Below are 14,295 nucleotides of genomic sequence, written 5' to 3' on the forward strand. Positions count from 1 at the left end.
CACAGCAAAGAAAAACAATTTTTTAAAGTCTCAACCAACCTTATTTCATTTATGCCCTCTTTCCTTCATATTATTTTGAAACTAATTCCTAATATCCCATTCCCAAGTATTTTGTGTCATATGCACTCAGTCATGTCCAACTCTTTTTGACTGTAGCTGTCTTCTGTTCATGGAATTTTCCAGGCAAGAATACTGGAATGGGTTGCCATTTCCTACTCAAAGGAATCTTCCTGACCCAAGGATTGAGCCTGCGTCTCCAGCATTGGCACATGGATTCTTTACCACTGCGCCACCTGAAATATATTATGTATCTCTAAAAGATAAGGACCTGAAAAGATCATGTATCAAAAATAAAAAATCACAGGGAATTCCTTGGCAGTCCAGTGATTAGGACCTGGCGCTTTCACTACCAGGGCAGGATTGGGTCCTTGGCTGGGGAACTAAGATCCGCAAGCCCCCCAGCCAAGTTAAAAATTAATTAAATAAACAAGTCATAGTACCACTAACATGCCTAAAAGATTTATAGTCTCAATATCAAATGTACAGGCAACACAGCAATCTCAAATTCTCTCAAGTATCGTAATTTTCTTTTAAAAATTGTTTATCTTCAGCTGTGCTGGGCCTTCGCTGCTGCCTATGGCCTCTCTCCGGTTGAGGCAAACAGGGGCCACTCACGGTTGCAGTGCATGCTGCTCACTGCGGCGGCTTCTCTCGTCCCAGAGCAGGCACCCACGGTGCGTGGGCTCAGCAGCTGCGTTACCTGGGTTCAGGTGCTCTTTGGCACGAGGGATCATCGTGGATCAGGGATTGAACACCCCTGAACTGGCAGGCAGATTCTTCACCACTGGACTGCTGGGGAAGCCTCTCAAATACTGTTACTGGAGTGTGACTTACAATGTAGTACTAGTTTCAGGTGTACAGCAAAAGGATTCAGTTATACATGTTCACATATCCATTCTCTTTCAGATTCTTTTCCCATATTGGTTATTATGGAATACTGAGTACAGTTTGCTGTGCTATACAGCAGGTCCTTGTTGATTATTTATTTTATACACAATAATGTCTATGTGTTAATCCCAAACTCCTAATTTATCCCTCCCCCCACCTTTCCCCTTTGGTAACCATACATTTCCTTTTTTCTTTTTATTTGGTTGCTCTGCATCTTCACTGCTGTGCTCACTTTTGCTAGTTGTGGAGAGTAGGGGCTACTCTCTGGTTTAGGTGTGTGGGCTTCTCATTGTGGTGGCTTCTCTTGTTGCGGAAGACAGGCTCATAGAACCCACTGGCTCAGTAATTGTGGGGCACAGGCTTAGTTTTTCTGTGACAGTGCAATCGTCTCAAACCAGGGATCAAACCAGTGTCCTTTGCATTGGCAGGTGGATTCTTACCCACTGTATCACCAAAGTAGTTCATAAATTTGTTTTTGAAGTCTGTGAGCCTGTTTCTGTTTTGTAAATAAGTTCATTTGTATCATTTTTTAAGATTCCACATGTAAGTGATATTCTGTATTTGTCCTTCTCTGACTTCAGTTCAGTTCAGTTCAGTCGCTCAGTCGTGTCCGACTCTCCGCGACCCCATGAACTACAGCACGCCAGGCCTCCCTGTCCATCACCAACTCCCGGAGTACACTCAAACTCATGTCCACAGAGTCGGTGATGCCATCCAGCCATCTCATTCTCCGTCGTCCCCTTCTCCTCCCGCCCCCAACCTTTCCCAGCATCAGAGTCTTTTCCAGTGAGTCAACTCGTCGCATGAAGTGGCCAAAGTATTGCAGTTTCAGCTTTAGCATCAGTCCCTCCAATGAACATCCAGGATTGATCTCCTTAGTATTATAACCTTTACGTCTATGCATGTTGCAGCAAATGGCATTATTTCATTCCTTTTAATGGCTGAATAGTATTTCATTGTACACATGTACCACATCTTATTTACTCCTCTGTTGATAAGACATTCAGGTTGCTTCCATGTCATCGTTAAACACCATATTTCTTAAAGTTTGCTTTGATTTGCAGTCAAATAAGGTTTACATATTATGATTATTTGATAGATTTCTTAGGTCTCTTTTAATTTCTAGATCTTGATAAGCTGGCTCTACAGGCATGTTTAGATCCAGGTTTAACATTCCCCTCTCTCCTCACAAGACTACTCATAAGGGCAGGATTTTCTTCCATCAGGAACCCTCCCATCCAGGCTCAATGCCTAGATGTAGTCATTCTAAATCTATCATTTCCTTTTCATTTGTTAACTGAAACACTCTGATTAAAAAAAACAAAAACATAGCTACTATCTGGTTACCCAGTGGTGCAGTTCATACAGAAGTCTTGATTCTTTCCATCTTGCTTCTCTTTATTTAGCAGTTTTCAAAATAATTGTTTCACTAGCATTTCTTCAAAGTGATCAATAAGCTTGTTCTTAAACTATCATTATATCACATTACAGATTTAATCATATTTGATGTGCTTTGATCCACAGCAGTTAACCTTATTGATATTCAAAGTGACCTATTTTGCTCACTGGTAACTTCTCAGTTGGCTCCTGAGTTCTTGTGACACAGTGCTTAGTAATGTTTGATAAAATTCTGGCTATGGGATAAATAAAAAGTTCCAGGCTCATCTCATACATTCCTGCCCCATATCAAGAATCATCCATTTTCCTAAGGAACCCTGATTCCTTCTGCTACAGAATGATATTCCAAGGTCACAGTCTTGCTAGGGGTTTTTCTGCTCATTTTAAACATAAAATTATTTCCACATTAATCCCCAACTCTTAGTCAGCTAGCTTCAGTTTGCTTCTGTGTCATTTGGCCAAAAAAAAAAAAAAAAAAAAATTCCACATCTACAAATAATCCTTGTCTTAGAACCTTAAAATTTTATTTTCTCCTGAGATTCTTGAGATGTTTCAATCTTTTAAACTTATATTTATTAATTCTCAGTACTTTCACTCTTCTCCAAACCTTTCTCTTCCCCTTCACAAGATGCCTACATCATTTTCCTTACTGGTAGAATTCACATCTAGTTAATAAAAAAAATTTTAAGAGGAATCAAAGAGGACACAACATACAGATTTTAATCAAGTTCTTTAGCAAGTAATTTTTTTTTTTTGAGTCTGCCTTCATTACCTTAACACAATCACCTAGGTTCTGTTGAATTTTTAAGTAGTTTATTTTTAATCACTGAGTAATGCTTCATTTATGGATAAGCCATCATTTGTTTATCCATCCACATGTTGGCAGATAGTTGTTTTCAATTTTTCAGGTTATTATGAATAAATCTGCTATGAACATTTGGGCACAAGTCTCTGTATGTGCATATGTTTTCATTCTTTTGGATAAGTAACCTGAGAGGAATTTCTGGGTCACACAGTAAGTGCAGGTCTGATCACTTTTCCAAACACTAGCATAAGCAGCTTCTGACTTTCCCAATTTACAAGTCCTGCAGAGACGGCCTTGTTATTTATTTATTAATTTATAGACATGCTACAGGGCATATGGGATCTTAGCTCCCAGACTAGAGACTGAACCCTGAATTAGGAGCATAGATTCCTCACTGATGGACCACCAGGGAAGTCCCTGCAACTGACTTTATAATGTGGAGTTGCTTAGCTCCTATGACCCTTGAAGTTTCGGGCTCTTAGTTAATATGCTGGAAAAATAGGAACATTCATATTTAACTAACATATAAGATAATTCAATTTAACATTCTTCCCTTAACTACCAGAAATATTTGAGTGGGCAGGAACCATGTCTTTCTTATTAAGCTGAAAAAAACTGATTTACGATGTGTCAGTTTCAGGTGGACAGTAAAGTGATTCAGTTATACTTACATATGTTTTTTCAGATTCTTTCCCCTTACAGGTACTGAAATACTGAATATAGTTCTCAGTAACTGTTTTTTAAAAGACTGTCTTTTCGTGAATGCCAAGATATAAACAGATCACTCCAGAGAATTTTGAACAAAACTTTTAAGTACTCCTAATGCAAACTTTCAAGGAGATCCAACCAGTCCATTCTAAAGGAGATCAATCCTGGGTGTTCATTGGAAGGACTGATGCTGAAGCTGAAGCTCCAATACTTGGGCCACCTCATGTGTCGAGCTGACTCACTGGAAAAGACTCTGATGCTGGGAAAGGTTGGGGGCGGGAGGAGAAGGGGACGACAGAGAATGAGATGGCTGGATGGCATCACCGACTCTGTGGACATGAGTTTGAGTGAACTCCGGGAGTTGGTGATTGACAGGGAGACCTGGCATGTTGTGATTCATGGGGTCGCAGAGTCGGACACGACTGAGCGACTGAACTGAACTGAATGAAACTTTCAGAGAAGGCAATGGCACCCCACTCCAGTACTCTCGCCTGGAAAATCCCATGGACGGAGGAGCCTGGTGGGCTGCAGTCCATGGGGTCGGGAAGAGTCGGACACGACTGAGCAACTTCACTTTCACTTTTCACTTTCATGCACTGGAGAAGGAAATGGCAACCCACTCCAATGTTCTTGCCTGGAGAATCCCAGGGATGGCAGCCCACAAGGCTGCCGTCTATAGGGTCGCATAGAGTCGGACACGACTGAAGCGACTTAGCAGCAGCAGCAACATAAACTTTATCCACAACACATAGCTAATAAGGTTCTTTTCAAGCAAATTGGGAAGTGGGAGGGGGATGAAATAAAGCAAAGACCTACATCTGACTTACAAGTGAAGAGCTGCTTTCTACCCTCAATAAAATTTCCAACAGAGCTAAAAAAAATATCGTCATATTCCAGTGTTCTTCAACATACAGTAAAAACAGTTCAAACTGTGCAACATATCTACAGAAGGTAACTATGTTCAACGGCTGCATGTAGATTACATAAAAGGAAATCTAGATCATTAAGGAATCTACATGTGCCAGTGGCTTTTATCCAACTCAGTAACATTCAAACAGGGATAATCTGCCCCCAGAAGACATTTGGCAATGTTTGGAGACACTTTTGATACTCATACTAGGGGTGGGGCTGGGGAAGGGTACTACTGGCATCTACCGAGAGACAAGTGGCCAGGAGTGCTATTACACATTCTACAATGCACAGGATAGCCTGAGACTTACCAGGCCCAAAATGTTAACAGTGCCAAGATTGAGAAGCCCTGATCAAACTGAAGCCATGTTCTGAAGCAGAAATTAAAAAAAAAAAAAAAATCATCCCACATTCTATGCATAAAGAACTCTCATTTTTCTTTTAAACTGAAGTACAGTTGTATTCAGTTCAGTTCAGTCGCTTAGTCGTGTCCACCTCTTTGCAACTCCATGGACTTCAGCACTCCAGGCTTCCCTGTCCATCACCAACTCCTGGAGCTTACTCGAACTCATGTCCATTAGTTGGTGATGCCATCCGCCCATCTTTTCCTCTGTTGTCCCCTTCTCCTCCCAACTTCAATCTTTCCCATCAATTCTTCTTCAAAGAATCCCAGTGAATTCTTTACTGAGCCACAAGGGAAGCCCATAGTTGATTTCAGTTCAGTTCAGTCGCTCAGTCGTGTCTGACTCTCCGCGACCCCATGAATCACAGCACGCCAGGCCTCCCTGTCCATCACCAACTCCCGGAGTACACTCAAACTCATGTCCACAGAGTCGGTGATGCCATCCAGATCTCATTCTCGGTCGTCCTCTTCTCCTCCCGCCCCCAACCTTTCCCAGCATCAGAGTCTTTTCCAGTGAGTCAACCCGTCACATGAGGTGGCCAAAGTATTGCAGTTTCAGCTTTAGCATCAGTCCCTCCAATGAACATCCAGGATTGATCTCCTTTAGAATGGACTGGTTGGATCTCCTTGCAGTATAAGGGACTCTCAAGAGTCTTCTCCAACACCACAGCTCAAAAGCATCGATTTACTTTATGTTAATTTTCTCATTTCTTTTTAAAATAATTTATCCTCTCTGCAACAGAAAAGATGAGCACAAGATTCCCGTGAATTGTTCAAATGGTTACACCTTACACAATAAAAACATTTTTATAAAACTCATATACATCTAATTTTGTTTCACCCTATAATGATCTACCCGTGAAAGAGCTTGTTCCTGCCTAAGTACATAATTTCTCCTTAGAAAACTTTAGCACAGCACTATGATGTTAGCTCTCTAAATTTATGGTTACCATTGGTAATCCCCATTATCAGTGTTAACTGTGGTAAATAATCCTTGTGAAAATAATTTCCCAAACTCCCCAAATCTCCATTTTGAAAATTTCTGGTTTTGACCTCTTTACTACTCTATTCCTCTATGGGTTGCTTTTGCTAAATATATCAATTCTTCTTGCCTCTTCAACTTTCAGATCATTTTCTCAGAGGGTGGCGAACCAAAATGACACGATGCAAACTTATTACTATGGTCTTTCTCAGTCTTATTGTGCTTGAACTTAAAATTACAGAAGTAGCTCTGTATCTCAAAGCCAAAGGTTATGACAATAGTAAGTTTAAATAGAAAAATGTGAGCGATAACCCAAACTCTGTCAACTGTTCTTTTGTTAGAAGAAACAAAAAAAACCAAAAGCTACTGACAATAATATGTAACCTGAATCATATCTAGCACTTCAATTTAACTCCCAGTTTTTAGGAAGTATAGCAATAGAAGAATAGGTAGTACCACAGGGAAATAATGAGATAAATCCAGAAAGTGGAACACTTTAAAACAAAATAATCAGACAAATGTAGAATCAAGAATACTTTATAAAACTAACACACTAAAAATGTCAAGCACACACCCACAATTACACACATGCACACACACAGAGAAGGCTAAACCAGAGTGAAAGAAACTAAAGAGATATAACAAAATGAAACTTCACTGGATTCTGGCTCATAAAAATGGTATAAATGACATACTGGGGACAACTGGAACATTGAAAAATAGACTAGATGTAAGATTATATTTGAGAATTTTACTTTTCTTAGAAAGGATAGCAGTATTAGTTATGTAGGAGAATGTATTTATTCTTAGCAAATGCATGAAATGTTCATTGGAAATATCATGACTTTCAGGTGGTTCAGCAAATATATATTTTGGTGTTTTCTTATAGACATCAAATATGCCAGCATGTTAAAAATCACTGAGTCCAGGTGGTGGGTTCATTGTAGATTCTCCTTGTATTCTTTCACCTTTTCTTACATGCATGAAATTTTCTTGAATAAGGTCTGGGAATCTAATGCAAACTATGGTGGCTACTGTTGATAACACTGTATAACTGAGATTCACTGAAAGAGTAGAACTTAAATGTTCACACATATACAACCTAAATATGTGAGGTGATGGTTGTGTTAACTGAATGGGGGAATAGTTTCACAATACTTATGTATGAAATTATCACGATATACACTTTAATATCCTACAATTTTATGTTAGTTACACCTCAATACAGCTGAAATTAAAAAAATAAAAGAAAAAAACAGTGGGAAAACTACCTAATCATCCTCTGGTTGTGATATTTTATAGCTCTATATTCTGTCATTTCCTTTCTGCTATTAATTAAATCAAACTGGTAGCCTTGTGGTTTGAATTTTCTGTTAACTTGTTTTCATTTCTAGGAGTAATTTTCACATAGATTATGTATACACATTTCTTAGTATATTGCACAATAATTAAATAATACTAGAAAAAATAAAACTAAGTTGGGGTATACAGATTACCAAGGAGGTACGGCAAGATGAGATGAACACTGCCATCTTCCATTAATCAAGACATCTTGAACATCTGACATCTTGGTAACTATTTGGTTTCTCTGTTCTGCGGTAGTAATCTCACTGGTTACATGACTTCCATGTACTCAGTACACTTTACTCAACACTGCAACTTACACAGGTCTACTAGTGATTTTAAGTCTGGCATTCATCTTTCCACCATAATATGGGTGTACCAGATACATACCTTTCTAGGGAGGACTGAACTGTTACCTTAAATGCTGGCAAATATGGTGCTATAGAATCAGCTAATGAGTAAAAACCTATATAACTGAAAAGCAAGATACAAAGAGATTATGCAATCTTATTTAAAATCAGCAAAAAGAATCCCTCAGTTACAACTGTTGGTCTACTTCTGAGGTATTTAATGGGCAGAAAGGTTTACCTATCTTCATCTCGAGTAAGATTAAGAAAACATCTGTTTTCTACCTAAATTCTCCGGACAGATTTGGCTTTTGAAGCTCTGGATTCCTATGTCTGATTATTTTATAGCGCTAAAGTTAAGTTCCAGGAATGAAGAATTCAATACCTAACATTTTCAATTCACTGCTAGTGCATCAGTTCAGTTCAGTTCAGTCGCTCAGTCGTGTCCGACCCTCCGCGACCCCATGAATCACAGCACGCCAGGCCCACCTGTCCATCACCAACTCCCGGAGCACACTCAAACTCATGTCCACAGAGTCTGTGATGCCATCCAGCCATCTCATTCTCCGTCGTCCCCTTCTCCTCCCGCCCCCAACCTTTCCCAGCATCAGAGTCTTTTCCAGTGAGTCAACTCGTCGCATGAGGTGGCCAAAGTATTGCAGTTTCAGCTTTAGCATCAGTCCCTCCAATGAACATCCAGGATTGATCTCCTTTAGAATGGACTGGTTGGATCTCCTTGCAGTATAAGGGACTCTCAAGAGTCTTCTCCAACACCACAGTTCAAAAGCATCGATTCTTCGGCGATCAGCTTTCTTCACATACCCACCCATAAATCAAGATAAAAAGTACATGTGGAACAGAAAAAATGTTTTAAAAACAAACAAAAAATTTAGAATACTACTCTCTCTTGCTCCTGGGTGATAAATAAACAATAATAATCCTCAAAACAATTTGCATTTGTATTCAAGTTGAAGGCAAAAGGAGAAGGGGGGGCAGCAGAGGATGAGATGGTTATATAGCATCACGGACTTAATGGACATGAATTCGAGCAAACTCCACAAGACAGTGAAGGACAGGGGAGTCTGGTGTGCTGCAGTCTACGGGGGCACAAAGAATCCGGACACAACTTAGTGGCTGAAAACAACAAACGTCAAGTTACTTCAATTTTTTCCTTTAAAAGGGATTAATTCCAGAAAATCTATAGGGCTGAATACTTGGTATGGCTCTGAAACAAATTATTGTTGAACTTGTAGTAAGAAGCTTTTATTTACCCAGTCTATCCCTCACAGGAACTATTGTAGAACCTCACAAATAACTTTCACAATGGGTTCTTAAATACTCTTAATAATCTAATATTCCTAAACATAAAATACTTTCCACTTATCTGGCAGCAAAATTCCCATCAAGAAGAATCCATATATATTCATTATAAGCTCTGTACTGAACAACTGAAGTGAGCAGTTAAATTTCCTATTTTTAAAGGGTTCAATATTCAGTTTCTCTCCCAAGAAAAGTTCTTCATTGACATGTGTATTGTCTAAATTTCATTTCTACTCAATTTCATTTAACTCTGCCAAAGCTAGCAAAATGTTATCTCTTTCTCCTCTCCTCCCGAGTTACATGTAAAAATGTTTTTGTGGATATGGTTTATTATCACAAACCACACTGCCAAAGAATCTATCAAAGTCTTATCATACTGATAATATGACAAAAACACCACCAGCTCTAGGATTTGCAATTTATATCAGAAATCTCCACTTACAACAAAAAGACATATATGGAGAAAAAAGACGAAACAGCATTTGGAATATATTTTACTTTACTGTCATATAATACCAGGCATTATTATGCACTTTACATTCATTACCATAATGAATTCTCCTAACTATGTCCTACGTAATACACTTTATGCTGCTACTAAGTCACTTCAGTCGTGTCCGACTGTGCGACCCCATAGATGGCAGCCCACCAGGCTCCCCCGTCCCTGGGATTCTCCAGGCAAGAACACTGGAGTGGGTTGCCATTTCCTTCTCCAGTGCATGAAAGTGAAAAGTGAAAGTGAAGTCGCTCAGTTGTGTCCAACTCTTCCCGACCCCATGGACTGCAGCCTACCAGGCTCCTCCATCCATGGGATTTTCCAGGCAAGAGGACTGGAGTGGGGTGCCATTGCCTTCTCCCAATACACTTTATAGATGAGATCAAATGAGGTTTAGAGTTTAAGTAACTTGCCAAAGGTTACAGCTGATCTGGGATATTTACTAAGCTTTTTTGCTCTGCAATTTTCTCCCAATTCACTGCCTCTTCCACTATTAACTCCAACTAACATTTTTGAATTCTCCAGAAGTTTCTAAATGGGAGACAGATTTGGATGATCTCAGGCGCAGAAGGATAGGACAGACCCAGTTTCTGGTCTCAGAACCCCTTTACATTCTTAAAGTTATTAAAATATCTTAAAGAGCTTTTATTAACGTGGAAATGATCTTTTGATATTTACTTTAAAATTAAAACATAAAAAGTTTAAATATTTATCAGTACACTAAAAAACAACAAACCATTACATGATAACATAATTAAAATATATAAATATTTTTCAATTAAAAATGACTATTTTTCCCCCAAACAGTGAAATGATGTTGTTTTACATTTTTGGAAATCTTTCATGTCTAGGTTAATAGAAGGCAGTTTGATTCTCAAAGCTGCTTCTGCATTCAGTCTGCTGTTCTATGTTGTTTTGGTTATGTATGTAATAAAGGTCTGCTGTCACACAGAAAGAAAAAGGGAAAAGCATTCTAAAAACCTTTTCAGATAGTTGTGTGTATTGAGACAGTACTAAAAGTAGACAAATTGTTTCTTAACAATAGCTGCATATTGGCATTTGAAACCCTACTGATGAAAGTTATGTTAAACTCCATCAGCGTATCTTGAATTTTGAAGATTACTCACGGTGACTTGAGTTATGCAAAAGTCATTCGAAAATACAGATTTACTGAATTATGCCTATCTTCCAAATGTTGACACATTTCACCACAAAATATATTTTAAAAAATCAGTCATTAACACTGACTTGCAAGGAAACTCTTTTTAAGTACCAGAAGTTGTTAAACTTGAGATATCAAATTTTTAAAAATTCTAATTTTCACTCTCAAATTTTTATCACTGAGAACAAATACTATCAATTGTTTTCCTTGAAGTGACAAGCTCACTTCATCTGCTTTCAAGAAAACATGGGCAAACACTCAAGGGTGAAAAACTGTAGTTGGTCAGACGTTCTTTCCAAGTAAAAATGCTGGCCCAGGAAACAAGCAACTCGCAGCTAAATCTCACAAGTGCCTTTCCTTATGACAAAGATTTACCTCAGTAGGCAGTATCGGTGGTTTATGCACACTTCCCATTTGGTCACGGATTCTTACAGATTAAAAATACGTGTACTGAAGGGTTGAAATTTAATGGTTATTTTTACTGCTTCATCAAAGACATTCTCAAGTAAGTATGGCAGTTGTTTCCCACAGTAGTTTTATTAAGTGTTGCCTTCGGACCATCGGTGCAAATGCCAGTGAAAAAGTTAACCAGGGTCTCAGTATTATTTTGAAAACAGTTACCACCTTGTAGCTCTCCTGAGAGGGCCTGAGGGGAACCCCAGGAATTAGCAGGCCACATTTTGGGAACTGTTTTTCCAGATTTAACCACTGATTCAAGGTGGGGTGGACACAAAAATCATGTTCATCCCAAGAGACTCTATTCTGTTAGTTCCTTTAGCTTGAGATACTTCAGCATAGCTGCTACATGACAACCACAATATAGAAAGGGGAGGAAATCAAGGGCATAGATTGCCATTTAATTGTTGGAAGATGATGGTTTGAGCACCTTTATACTAGAATCATAACTCTTAATATGGTGGTTACCTTAATCAGTCTCAGCAGAAGGACTGCAGATTAAAAACGGAGAGACGATATACCCCCCTCAGCATCCCATCCAAATAAGCTTGGAGCTGAGGTATCCCGCAAACAGCACTTTTAGCGACCTGCAAGGTACTTTTTATGCATCCTGAAGTTAAGACCGATTGTGCCAAGTAGTTCAAACTCAGAATCCAAATCCCAGAGCCAAAAGCAACGGGTCTCAAAATTTAACCTCGTTTGCCAAGAAGCAGCCCTCCGCCCCCACCGTTTCCCTTCATCTAGATGGAAAAATTCCTTTGGAAGCAAAATTGCACGTCTGTGGGGTTTTGCGCGGAGGTGGGAGGTGTCTACAGGAGTGTAGAGGGCTGGGCCACAGTCTGCAATAGAATGACGGCTATTCCGAGATAGGACACCTGTATCTCAGTTTCCATCTCGAAAAAAAAATTTGGCCTAATGTCTTACAAGACTCCTTCCAACTCTCCCTTTTTCTGAGCTGAAAATGTCCTAGACAAGCAGAGAAACGTCCAGTATTACTAACAATCTGAAGGAATCCCGCGTCTGACCGGAGAGAAAGCAGGACAAGTTGCGAAAGCAGAAAAATCAGGTGGATCAACGATATCGCCCCTTTTCAGAAGGTGCTAACAATCTAGAGAAAATAGTCCCTGGGATAAACATGGCGCCTACCGCGGCAGGATATAACCATACGAAAATAAGCTTTTTCCGCCCCATCCCATTTTATAAATCACGGCGCCATCCCGAAGAAATTTTAGAGCCAGGGGAGGAGACTTCGTAAACTAACTGCAGCGCACTAAGGCTTCGGGTGTACTATAGGCGGGATTACATAACACAAGGGAGAGGCTGAGCAACCACTCATTTCCCTCCCCAGCTCAAAAAGAGCGCCCCACTAGTTCCCCGGCGGGGGAGGCGGGGGCGGGCCGAGCACCACCCCCACCCCCGGGGGACGGCGGCCCGCCGGCCGCCCCGGCGCGGCCTCGCCCCCTCGCCCGGCCCTCCCGCCGCGCCTGGCCGTCTCGCCGCCGCCCCCTCCCCAGCGGGCCTCCGCCCGCACCCGCGCCCGCCCACTCCTCCGAGACGCCTCGCGCCGGGTGTGCGTGTGGACGTCGGGTGTGTGCGGGGCCGTGGGGCGCGAGTGCGCGCGCGCGCCGCGCCGGGCGCCGGGGGGCGGGGGCGGCCGGCAGGGAGGCAGGCAGGGGCCTCCCCGGCCCGGCCCGCCGCGCGGCTCCCGCGGCGCACGCACTCACACACGCGCCCGCGCGCCGCGCCCCACGCCGGCTGCCGCCGCGGACCGCGCCGCCACTCGAGGGGGGCGGGGGCGCGCGCCCGGGCCCCCGCCCCCACTCCCGCGTTCTCGCCCCATCCCCCTCTCATTGTCTCGCCTCGGAACGCCTCGCCGAGCAAAAAGATAACGGAACCCCCGGGAGAAGGGGGTGGGTAGAGGGAAGGCTCGCTCGCTCACTCACCTCCCGTGGTCGTCGCCGCCGGTAGTCTGACCCGAGGAAGGCGCCGTCGCCTTAAAGGGACCTTGCACCCGGCGCCGGGAGAAGGGGGTGGGAGCAGGGGAGGGGACGGGGGCTTGGGGGGGAGACGGAGGAGAGGAGACCGTTGAAATCTCGTCTCCGCGAGGGCGAAAGGAAACCTCCCTCGGGTTCGAGTGGTTTGGGGTGGATTTTTTTCCCGAGGGGGGCGGGGGGGGCCCCGAGGGAGGGGGGCGGGGGGGCCAAGGAATGCGGCTCCGTGTACGGGAGCTGGCGCGGGGGAGAGAGACGCAGACTCCCCCCACCGACCCTCTCGCTCCGCGGAGGGATACGGCTCGTCACTTCCGCCCTCCCCCTTTCGTGGGTTTTCAATTGGTTGGAGTGCGTGGCACGTCATGGACTCATCCTAACTCATGCCCGGGCTTCTTTTCTAGTCAAGTTTGTCTGGGCCCGCAAATAAATAAATAATTTAAAAAATGAAATGAAAATTAATTAGCTTTAGAAGCAATCTCTAAATTTTGGTGAGAACGATGGGGTTTCCAAAGAGAATACTTCCCTGGACTTTCTGGGAAAATTTTGAGAGTCTCCACACTTTCCACCCAAGGCTTATACCTAATCAAGAGGATAACCTCATTCTGTAGGCCAGATGGTGAGGCCCAATGGCACCAACGACTGTCATTGGAACAAAGGCATCAAAATGGCACTCACTGTACCTCAAGAGACATTTCAGTCAAGTAGCATTAAGTGAAGAGCTTTTAAAAGCTATTTTTACCCTACACCTTTCCAGATTCTGGAAGCCACACGTGATTGCTTATCAAGGTGATTCATGTATGGAAACTGCTTTGAGATTAATAGACTTGTTGTAGATCTTCAAAGAAACTGTAGACTCCCTAATAGCTTTTTGCTCCAATCAAGGCTGAGATGGATTGGCCCAAGGAAATTGTTTTGTCCATTCAAGATTATCCTCCTGTTATTCTTCCTCAAACAAAAACTAACCTCTTTCCCAAGTAGCTTAAGAAATTTTTTCCTTTATTACCTCCTGAGGTGATAAAATTTTAG

The 14,295-nt window shown here is 42.0% G+C and overlaps 1 protein-coding gene across 5 annotated transcripts in view; it reads right to left on the reverse strand.

Annotated features, from left to right (window-relative positions):
• The window catches only part of POGZ (pogo transposable element derived with ZNF domain), a 49,837-nt gene extending 36,452 nt beyond the window's left edge, over positions 1-13,385 (reverse strand). For 2 of the 5 annotated variants that reach the window (XM_055401886.2, XM_055401881.2), the window contains exon 1: positions 13,222-13,384. The gene's annotated coding sequence lies outside the window, so the exon portion shown is untranslated. Of the gene's footprint in view, positions 1-11,746; positions 12,626-13,221 lie in introns of those variants that run through there. The other 3 variants (XM_055401883.2, XM_055401882.2, XM_055401885.2) reach the window with 3 other exon arrangements.
• Between the last annotated feature and the right edge of the window lie 910 nt (positions 13,386-14,295).

Source organism: Moschus berezovskii, chromosome 4, assembly GCF_049115385.1.
Source record: "Moschus berezovskii isolate FMDL1 chromosome 4, NW_MosBer_1.0, whole genome shotgun sequence".
NCBI classification, from domain to species: Eukaryota; Metazoa; Chordata; class Mammalia; order Artiodactyla; family Moschidae; genus Moschus; species Moschus berezovskii.